Here is a 10,989-nt window from a genome sequence, read left to right as displayed (position 1 = left end):
TAAGTTTAGCCTCCATGCTCCAGTTTGAGCTTTGCATCCAACGCAGCATCTCAACTTCCCAAATGTGGGAAAACAAAACACATTTGTTCGCGTCTCCCAACGCGGCAGAACAGAATCATTTAAATCAATTAGAATCACATTGAGGCAGTCGTCAAGTTGACGTGTAGCAACACCCTCCGGATTCAGCTCGGCATCGACCAGTCTCTATTATGATAATAAAAGTGTCTATTTCTGGAAAAGGTTGTGACAGAGGCTCCATTTGCAACCCTGACATCAGGATGTCAGATGAACATTAATCAGTTTGGAAAACAGCAGTGAGATGATATCTTTCAAAAAGTATTGCTGTTGATACATGGCTTGGCCTGTGAATCGTTTTTGTTTAACAAATCCAGCAAATGTTAAAACGGGTAAAATCCTTATTTTCCTGTTATTTTTTTCAGCATTATTTACCAATTTAAATGATTGAAAGCTTAAGAACAAACGTAACAAATATGTTAATTTGTTTAACTGCTTTTTCCTGCTCCTTTTGAACATGTAAACTACTAAACTGCTACACAAAATCTATTGTCAATGCTTTTTTTCTTCTTTAGTTTTAGCCTTTAATGCAATTTTATTTTGTTTGCATTTGTATTGTGTTTATATGTTCGATAAATCGTCACAGTTGGAATCGGCAACTGGGAATAAAGCCTGGAATAAAGCAGAGGAAGTTACAGGATCTATCTTCTGGAGATGCTAAATAAAATATGGCTGGAGTTTTTTATTTGTTTGTTTGTTTATCCAAAAATCCAAAAGGGATTTGCACCGGCTAGGCGCGCATTTTAGTGCCATTGGAGGAAACCTATATTTTCAATTTAAGAGCAAATTAATTGGAAAATGAAGCATTTTTTTCAGATTGTGTTATAGGTACTCCTCTGCAAATGTGTTATGTTTTATATGGGTTCTCATTGTAACTAGTAACACAATTTTTCAGCATCTTTGGAAGTTGTTTAACAAAACACGCCTTGAGATACCACTTAAAATATAGTTCCAAAATCTTCTTGAATCAGACAGCGACCGCACAGGACAAGTATTTCAATTATTTTTGTTTTGCATATTTCACAGGGGCTACATCTGTGGAGAAAATGTTGCGAAGCACTGCTCTAGCAGATTGCGGCCATTTCCAATAACAATACAGCAGTATCGCTTGTCCTGGCGTTGAAATCGTGACAGTCTTTGCCTACTTTGTAACAAATGCTCCGACTGTATTTACAAGAACAACAACATTGGTGTAAACAGATTATCAATTCGGCGCTTGCCAGCGGTATACAAACAGACCCAAAGTAGACATGGATTTTCCGAACTGTTGGGCGCCACACGCAGTGTGCGTTTGTACAAAGGCTTCGTTTGTGGCCCGGTGCAGATAGTGGCAGCTGGCTATGCCGCGGAAGGCCCGCATTTAATGCTCGCTCAAAGTAGATGATGAGGAGGCGAGGCCGTAAAATGACAATAACAAGGCGAGCGGCCAAGATGAAATACGATCGGGGTGACGGGGAGTCCAAGCTAGCGCGCTTACGGAATGACAAATCATCATTTGGGAACACATACTGTGCATAAATAAGGTCATAAAAGTGATATGTTTTCTTTGAAAGTGTACATGGCGCTGCTCGTGGCGGTCCAGAACGGAACAAAGAACCTAGCGAACGCTTTTCCGTGGATGATCAAAAAAACAAACAAAAACAAAACACTATTTTTACTTCGGGTTATTTTCTCATGTTAAGTGTACAAATTGATTATTAGCAACGTACAGTTGTGCCTATTATGAGAGACAGATTTCCTCCCATTTGATTTTTTGAAGCTCAAGGAAGAGCAGTCATAAATGGCGCATGGCATTTGCGCATCTCAACTTTAAACGACAAGATGTTTGAAATAAAGTTGCGCGCGGTTCGATTAGCGCCGTAGGTTAGCCGTTCTCCTGACAGAGTACAACTGGCCGAGCAGAGGGAGAAAACATGTGGCATCAAATATTTAGTATCCACATTGCCCGCAGTCTGAAAAAAAATCTTCTGCTCCTTTTTTTTTTTTTTTATCTCTTTATTTTTAGAGGGGCATAATTTGACTTAATTGAAGTGCAGGGTGTTGCTTCACAGCATTTTTCAAAGGCAGTTCGTCCGAAGTAAACGATCTGAAACTGACTTTGACTCAATATTCTCTTAAAACAACAAAGAAAAAAAAAACTATAAAATATAGTTTTCTTTTTTCTAGATGGCAGAAATAGACCATTACACCCACTTCACATCCAACTTTTTGGAATAATGACATTGTTAAGTAGACTAAAACACATTTTTTTGGTATAATAACCAAACAGCAGCCTGATTTGTAGTTATAGTATATTTCGAGTATACTTTGCTTTTGATATAAAACATGCTTACAGGTTCATTGAAGACATTCCCGCAGCGACTGGTAGTGGTAAGCGGTTGTGCTCTGTTGAATTTTGACGTTCTGGGTGAAATTTCAGCTCCATAAATGTTTTCCCTTTGAAGTGAAATGCCTTTGATATATAGATCAAGGGATGGACAAAATGCTGCACAAGGGTTGATTCAGGTTTCTTTCTATTACGTCGACGTTCTCATTTATCGCATCTATCCATCAATATTTGTCCAAGGCTTGATTCTCAGTTTAGCGTGTCTATGATGTTTACATGAGGTGCAAAGTCCAAAACTTACACAGCAAACGTGAAAACGCATATTTTGAGCATTTTATGTCTACGTTTTTGTCATACCGAAACTAGAACGACTTCCTGCTTCCGTGAACCATGCTAAATATAGTATTAGGTCTGTGCTTATCAAATAGGGGACCCCCAGGGGGGTCAAAACAAACGAGTTTGTTTTTGTCATGGGAAGTGTAATAGCAGTAAACTAAATATTTTCATCATCTTTTTAGTTTCAGGCACTTTCAGACACTTGTTTTTTTTTTTTTTTTTCTGATTTAGACTAAGATGTAACCTGTTTAAATGCTGTAAAGATAATTAGCAGTTGTTGAAAGTTGATTTATATTGCTTTTTTTCTTTTGTTAATGTTAAAAAGGATATAGAATTAGATAAAGTTATCCAACCTTTCTAGATAATAATTTTTATAGTCAGGGGATGCTTGGCAAAATCTAGTTCAGAGGCTAACCTGTCATACGCTAAGCTAAGTTTTGCTAGCCGCATATTTTCTCCAGTCGTCGAGCGTAGCTTCCAATTGCTGCCGGGACAAAAGCACAGCGGAGGGAGCGCGCAGGGGCGTCGAAAACTACGCCGCTGGCCACCACTGTGTGGCTGGAGACCCCAACTGCGACGGCATCAACCTTGGATCCAGAGATCACTAACTTCTCAGCTCATGCAGCTGGGAGGGGGTCAGTTATCTACAACGCAGCGTGACAGGAGGATGGAGCTTCGGCTCTGCTATGGTAGCACCAAAGTGTCTGTTACTGCACTAATGGGCTGTGATGGTTTTGGCGTTCCCGTGGCTTAGTCCCATCCTGATGAGCTGAGGTAGTATTTAGCATGTAGCCAAAGTAATAATACAACTGGCCAGCAATGTTCAAATTGTTTTTGACCCACCATTTCCTGTCATGTCCGATCCTAGCATTATACTGCTAAAAATAACAAATATATATTATACAATTTGAGTAAACTATTTGCCAAACAATACTTGACAAAAATATTGTGCTTTATAACCCGGAGCGCCTTATGTGTGAAATTATTTTAATATAAGCCTAGTGATTTATAATATTCCTAGTAATATGTTGCACCCAGTGGTCTGTAAAATACAATAAACAAACGCAGCCCTGCAGCGTCTGAATTCTCAAACGCCATTGCTAAAATATTGTATCTAGTGCAAAACATTTTAGTAGGAAAAAAAGGTGACAAAAAGGGTCAAAAGTACAATAAAATGTGGCAATGATGAATATTTAACTGCCCACGTTATTTTCATTTCAATATATACTAAAAAGCCTGTACTAAAAGAGCAACCGTGTGACCAAAATTCATTTGCAAGTTTTTCACTAGATTATTCACCCTTTGACGAGATTATCTTCCCCCTCCTTGCTTTCCGACTCTCTGCAGAATCTTAGGATGGGATTTCAAACTATTCCCACTGCTAATTATCAAACTGGAGGTTTATCTTGAGGTGGATTTCTTTTAGAAGTCAAATTATGAATTCTCACTTACAGAAGGTATACTTTGGTGCGCAACCAGGTTTTCCCACTTAATTAGGGCAAAATAATTACTCTGAAAAGTTATTTACTTTTGATGCCGATCTCGCACTTCATTATAAGTTGTGAACAAACAATGACAGTGAAACAAAAACGTCAACACTTTGAGGACGTGTCATGTGTTCCTGAGAGCCAGCAGATTCATGTGTGTCCGCTGTTGTGTCCATTCTGTCTCAGAGGACACTGGCTGGAGGACTAAAGGACCAATTTGTGGAGGAGAAATGTGCAAGGTTTTTGCCAAGTCTTGAAAGTTAATAAGAGAAATTCAAGGATTGCTCAGACGTTTTTATTCAGAGGCCTAATATTCCAGATTCCTATATTTTCAGGTTATTGATTGGGGTTATTATGAGGGAGATCATCTCTGATGACTCCCTATAAATCTTAACAATTGGTTGGTTTAAGGACCTAAAATTGTCAAAAATCCCAGAATTTCAGCCCCTCAACTGGAAGTATTTTCATTTTTTAGTCCCATGTAAAAGCAAAATTATAAAAATGACCAAATTATTATTTCATAGATCCAAAAAAGGAGCGAACCAATAGTTGGGTCATTTTGATCCAAATTCCTGCATTGTTTTGTACAAAGCAACCCAGAAAACGGGTTATTTTGTAGAAGACAACTTCCAAAAGTTTGTTCAAATTGACTCAAATATTCAATGTATTGGATCTAAAAAAAACTTGTGCTTATACTTTGGAAAAAAAATGTTTTTGCAATGTCAGTTCTCAAAACGTTTTTTAGGGAGGCTAGAACAGATGAAAAGCATCCATGTTCACTTAAATGACAAAATCTGGAATTTGTTCACAGAGCAATCTAAACTTAAATCAAACTGTGCAAATGTCACTTTGAAAAATCGCTGACAAATTCCCAACGTTTTGCGTATTGTCTGGGAATAAGGTCGAGCACACGTGGGCTCAGATTCAAAATCATAAAAAAAACACCACCACAAGAATGACCAAGTCGATGACATTTAAGCTGCAGCGAGTTTGCAGGCAGGCAGCGATGCTTTAACTCAAAGGCATCAAGGTTAGTGCACCATTACGCCACAGAATGTAGTTCAGTTTGTAGATAATTCAGGAGGATGAAATAAAAAATAAATGGGATTTCACAGATCATATTCAGCCATCTAGGGAGGCTAAAATCATTTTATATTTATGTACCACCTCTGTACCACTGGGAGTTTATATTAGCATACTAATATACAATGGAGGTTTGCAAATGCTTTGCCACTTTTTTCTTTAAATAAAGTTCAATATTACGCTAAAAAATGACTGCCAAGTATGAATTATATATATATATATATATATATATATATATATATATATATATATATATATATATATATATATGTGTGTGTGTGTGTGTGTGTGTGTGGGTGTGTGTGTGTGTGTGTGTACATATATACATATATATTTTTCTTTCTTTTTTTGAGCTATTACTCATTTCTATTCACTGCTTTGTTGTTGGATATTTGTTCAACAAATAGCTGATAAGACAAATTTGCATAAAACAACAAATGGCAACACTGGCGACACATTCTAGGCATTAGCAGACATATGCTTTTCCTCGGCATGCTATAGGATTTGCATACATTGGAAATGATGTGTTTGCAGTGATATTTGTATTAAGCCCTTAAACTGCAAAAATACATGTGCACTGTCGAATGTTAACAGTTTCCAAAACAAGTCAGAAACGCCGTGCATGGAAGACTTTCTTTTTCACTTTCGAACATTCAAATATACTCCCCAACAATGATTCTTGAAGTTTATGTTGCATGATTGACCCAATGACATTGTCCACCCTGTCAGCGAGCTCAAGCTCATTTCTAACAGCATAACATTTTAATACAATGATTTAAAAAGACCATGCAGCTTTTTTTTACTCTCTCCACTCTCTTTTAGTGGCATTGCAGGGACATTGCTGAAAAAAGTAGTGCATTTTATCTAGGTCCTAATCTAGTACCGTTTCTCCTCGAAATTCTTGCTATTTAAGAGGCCTGAAGGCCAAAGGACAAGCAACACCACCAGCAAGTATGTGTTTGTCCACCATGTCTAGCAGAAATCATTCTCAAGGAGATGTCTCCAAGATTCAAAATTCCCACAGGAGGTTGAAGTGTATTTGGAACAAAACACTCAAAAGAGTCAGACTTGTAGACCACCGTGTTGCAGTACAGACTCTTGTTTTTCATTATATTCTGAAAACAATGAAATGTCACACAACTGTGTAAAAACAGACTGTATTTGATTTACTGCAAATGCGTAAACATGCTAGAAAATCTCATTACATTTGTGTGCAAACACACACAGTATTTATTAGTTGGAGGATTAGACAATGTTGTCGCAAGAATGAGACAAATATCTCTATCTATCCTGCTCAGCCGAATCTCAAAGCTGACATATTAAACGTATTATAAAAATCGACCAGAGGCGTGCATTGAAAAAAATTGCTGCTGGTCCGTCCCCCATCATTCTTCACCCTGGCCCTGATCATCGTCAATCAGATGTTTTTTGTTTGTTTGTTTTTTCAAGCTAATCCAAACCAGCAGCAAACACAATAATGGACAAAAAAAAAACCCTTTGCGTCACATCTTTTTTTTTAGGTTTCTCATCTTTCGTCAGCAAAATGGACACAGGAAAAGACATTTCAAAAATCAAACCCTTCATTTCTGTCAGGCAAGCGTTTGACCAAAATCAGGTCGGAGAGTGAAAGTGACACGGTGCAGTCTCAAACAGCCGAGACGCAGCTGCAAGGTAAAAGTGACACGATTCTTAATCTGAACCTTTATACGAAATGAAGAGACACGATGACAAGTCACAGTCAGTGTGAGAGGATGCATCAGAACAAAATATAGGCCTCATTTGTTTTTGCTTGCATGTCCTCCATGAAGGAAGGGAGCATGTTCAAAACAAAAACAGGATGTCCGGTTCTTTGTTTTAAGACAAATTGGCCATGTCTAAGGATCAGACAGACTTTTTACTTCTTAACCAAATCAGAAAATGTTAGATACCCCGCATGTAATGAGGAACAAACAGCAAGTGTGTGCTTATTGCTCTTATGGGGTTCCTAAGCTCCTATCCCACAGAGAGACGAACAATGGCAAGTGTCCTCGAAGGTAGCACCACTTTGGATTGCCTCAAGGTTCAGGCAAAGGTACCAGAGGTCACCAAAAGGTTGCCAGAGGTCACCAGTCGTTTGCCTGTACAGTGTTCCCTCGCTACTTCGTATTTTATCTTTCAAACCCTCAGTGTTTTTTTTCATTAAAAAGCTTTATTGCAGAGTGTTTCCTGCATGCCATGCCGACATGTTAACTGTAATTCACATGCCACGGGCACTCCTTAGACGTCGACCTACTGCATTGTTCAGATTTACTTAAATATGAAATTATTAAACCTTATACAGTAACTGTACTGTTATCCCTTCTCGTTTGCATCCCTTGGCAGTAGTGAGGGGGAACAAGAAGGAACAGAGTTGCCCTTAAAGTTATGGCGCTCAGACGTTGAACTAGAGTGGAGCCTGTAGCTGACCAAACATGATAACAAGCAAAGTTTACACTTGAAATTCCAATTCATTACAAAAGACAACAGCTTCCCAAAGCTTTCCTTCTTCTCGCCACTACTCCAAAGAACTGTCGTCAATTGTTACCATTACCAGGCAATCTGTCAATCAGCTCACAGGTTCTACTACAAGACACGTGACTGGCTCCCAGTGCGATCATCAACCAATGAGGGCGGGTCTTGTAATCCACTCCCGTCCGGGAGTTGTAATCCACATTTTGTCTGTTAACAGCATCTCAGCCAAAGACATGGGACATAATTGGAAGGGTCGGGATGTCTTCTACCAAGCACAGCAGGACTTAGTAGGTAAGCTCCGAGGAGTCAAAAGTTATGACACAAATGAAAAGGAGGATAAAGGCGAATCCAACGAGTAATCCAACGTAATGCCATACTTTCTGCTTTATTTATGATAATCTCCTGATACAAATTTAGCATCTTGCCTTAACTACTTCATTTCCTGTTTTTCCCTCGTTATGGAGTGAGTCATACATTTTGTTGCGAACCTGGCGTCAAATCCTGGTGTTAAAGGCAAATCTAAAAACTTCCCCGAACAATGACGACGCGTTCCCATGATTTGCCGGCAAATGCAGAAACGCAATGTAAATACAGAGCTGATGATGAATAGACCTAAAAAAACAACCTCGCCTCTGACTTGACTCTGGAGGTTGCGGCATTGAATTACCAACACAAAGAAAAACACTCTATTCTGCTTGTGAGGAATCAAAAACGCAAAGCCCGCACCTTCCCTGACAGAGTCATCCTCATGACTTCAAATTGGGCGCCGTACATCCTGGAGCAACACAGTAACTAAGCCAGAGTCGCGTCCTGCCGCGTTGCTGTCATTTGGGGCTTGCAAAAGCTCACATGAAAGCGCAGTCAGTGTCCTCGCTTGACCAAGGCCTGCAGCGGAGGACTGTTTGAATGCCACTCAAAGAGCTGCAGGTTTTCTGAGAACCCAGTTGAAAACAATGTCAACACCCCCGATGGAGTCGGCTCATATGAGAAGTCTAGGGCACAGACAATTTATTTGATTTTTTTTTTTTTTTTTTTTATCTTACAAGTGTTTTTCAAGCAATTTTTACTATAACTATGACTACACTGTAGGTTAGTGACAGGTTCTAAAATGTGGGTCCATATACCACTGGGGGTATGTGAAGGGCAATTATGGGGTACTGTTGGTAACAGAAAATCATTTTTTTTGTAATGCGCGGACAGGAACAGAAAGAACATTTCCTTTTTTCAAATTATGAGCAAATGAATTGAACATGAAGCAACTTGGTACATCCTAAATCGTGTGATAATGACTCTTGAAAACGGTTGTGTGGCTTTATATTGTTAGGTTTTACACAGATGTGCATTTTTGTTAGTGAGGAAATTTTTCTATTGAAATGCACTGGCAGGAAACAAAAACATTGGCTACAAAAAATCCATATCACTTTGACATCAGGGGCTGATTCAAATACATTTTTGGAAACAACAAAAAAAACTAAAAACTATACCGTAACGAGGGAAAGAAGCAATTTTCCAATTTTGTGGCGCATTTTTCCCAATCAAAAGTTTTTTGTTAAACTATAATATGACATTATCATTTTGAAATCGGCCTACATACGTAGCGCGTTGGTGGCGTTGCTGTGACTGCTACTCTTCCTCCTCGTCCTCTGCCGGTGGCCTGCACCTTGGCGAATGTTTTGTACAAATCACTGAAGAAATCTAAAAAATCCTGGTACTCTTAAACAGAAATGAACTGTCCTTCAAAAACCATTTGGGACCGCTGGCGGGCGCTTGAATCTCAGCGAGCAAGTCCATGTGTTTACATAAGACACAAAGTCGAAAATTTACACAAGAAACGGCGATACGAAAATGCTTATTCCCAGGCTTTGCAGTCCATGAATTATCGCGAATGTGATATTATGATAGTTGCGTGCTCTTCACCGTGCCCTAAAAAATGTTGCCAAGACTGTACTTCCTCATCAAACGTAATCACCTGACTCCGCAGGTTCCTTCATCTCCACTCCTCAAAATTAATGAGTATGCCGCATGTATAATGACGTGCAGCTCCATCCAACTGAATATCTCCTCTGAAATCCCAATTATGTTTTATACATATCATAAGTGCCGTTATTACCTGAATGCCACTTACCACATGAATATGCAGTCATTTTCCACGCGCACGTCAGGTATAATTCGGCAGGTTATTACCTAATAACCAAACCGGAGAAAAAGCAGTTTTCCCTCCAGCCAAGAGATTTCTGCAGCAAGTCCAGTTGTATTCAATTCAAATTCTCCTAATCTTGGATTAAGAAGGATGACTGAGAAGCTCCACAGGCACAAAACACTCGTGTTAATACAATAGGTCCCACCTGGCTTTTAGCACGCTTTAGCTCTTCATAAAAGACTTAAAAGACCCACACAGTATCGTTCTTGCTTAAAGGGAGCTTTCAGTCAGTGTAGAATGAAAAGCCCTGCTTCCCTTCAACTGTCAGATTTCATTTCCGCAAATGGTTTTTGTAAGCTATTTTTGAACGTAACATTGTGGACGGATAATATTAGATGTTAGATCAGTACAAGTTACATGAATTTAGAAAGACAGCGTTCTCTCGTTTAGCGCAGGGGTTACGTTCTAAAGTCATCTTAGTCAGGGTGGAAAACATTCAGGCTTTTACTGACTAGAAAAAGAAGCCTACTCGAACATCTTACGTGTACTCAGTCCCATTTAAATCAAATTTGAACGTTCTAGATGAACATAGCCAGAGCCAAAAAAACCCTGTTGTGGGTATGTACACTTTTGCAACCACATCATTTCGGCTGTTTATTTTTACTTACCCTCACTTTCAACTGAGACAAGTGGTTTTCGGCCTTTTTTCAACCCTTGTGAAAAACCTTTCTTTTTGGCATTCTTCGCTGTAGAAGAAACATAAATAAATAAATCAATATCAGCGTCACCGGTGTGTGATTTTATAAACTTTGGAATTACATTTATCTGGAAGATAGATTATGTAGTATCTTTTTTTTTTGGTATCAATCTGCAGGAAAATTCCGTCGCGAGACAACACACCTTTATGTAAAAGTTTACCAAATAAAGGCATACAATAATTTGCAAAGGAATCACTGTCACAATTTAGCAATACATTTCCTCATGTTCTAATTCATTTGGTCTTAATTCGAAAAGAAAAATGAAATGAAAACATGAAATTTGATTTTTCTGAT

The sequence above is a fragment of the Hippichthys cyanospilos genome, chromosome 5, assembly GCF_059441005.1.
Source record: "Hippichthys cyanospilos isolate Australia breed blue-spotted pipefish chromosome 5, RoL_Hcya_1.0, whole genome shotgun sequence".
Taxonomy (NCBI): domain Eukaryota; kingdom Metazoa; phylum Chordata; class Actinopteri; order Syngnathiformes; family Syngnathidae; genus Hippichthys; species Hippichthys cyanospilos.
The sequence above is the reverse complement of the archived record's forward strand: the minus strand, read 5'-3'. Positions refer to the sequence as shown.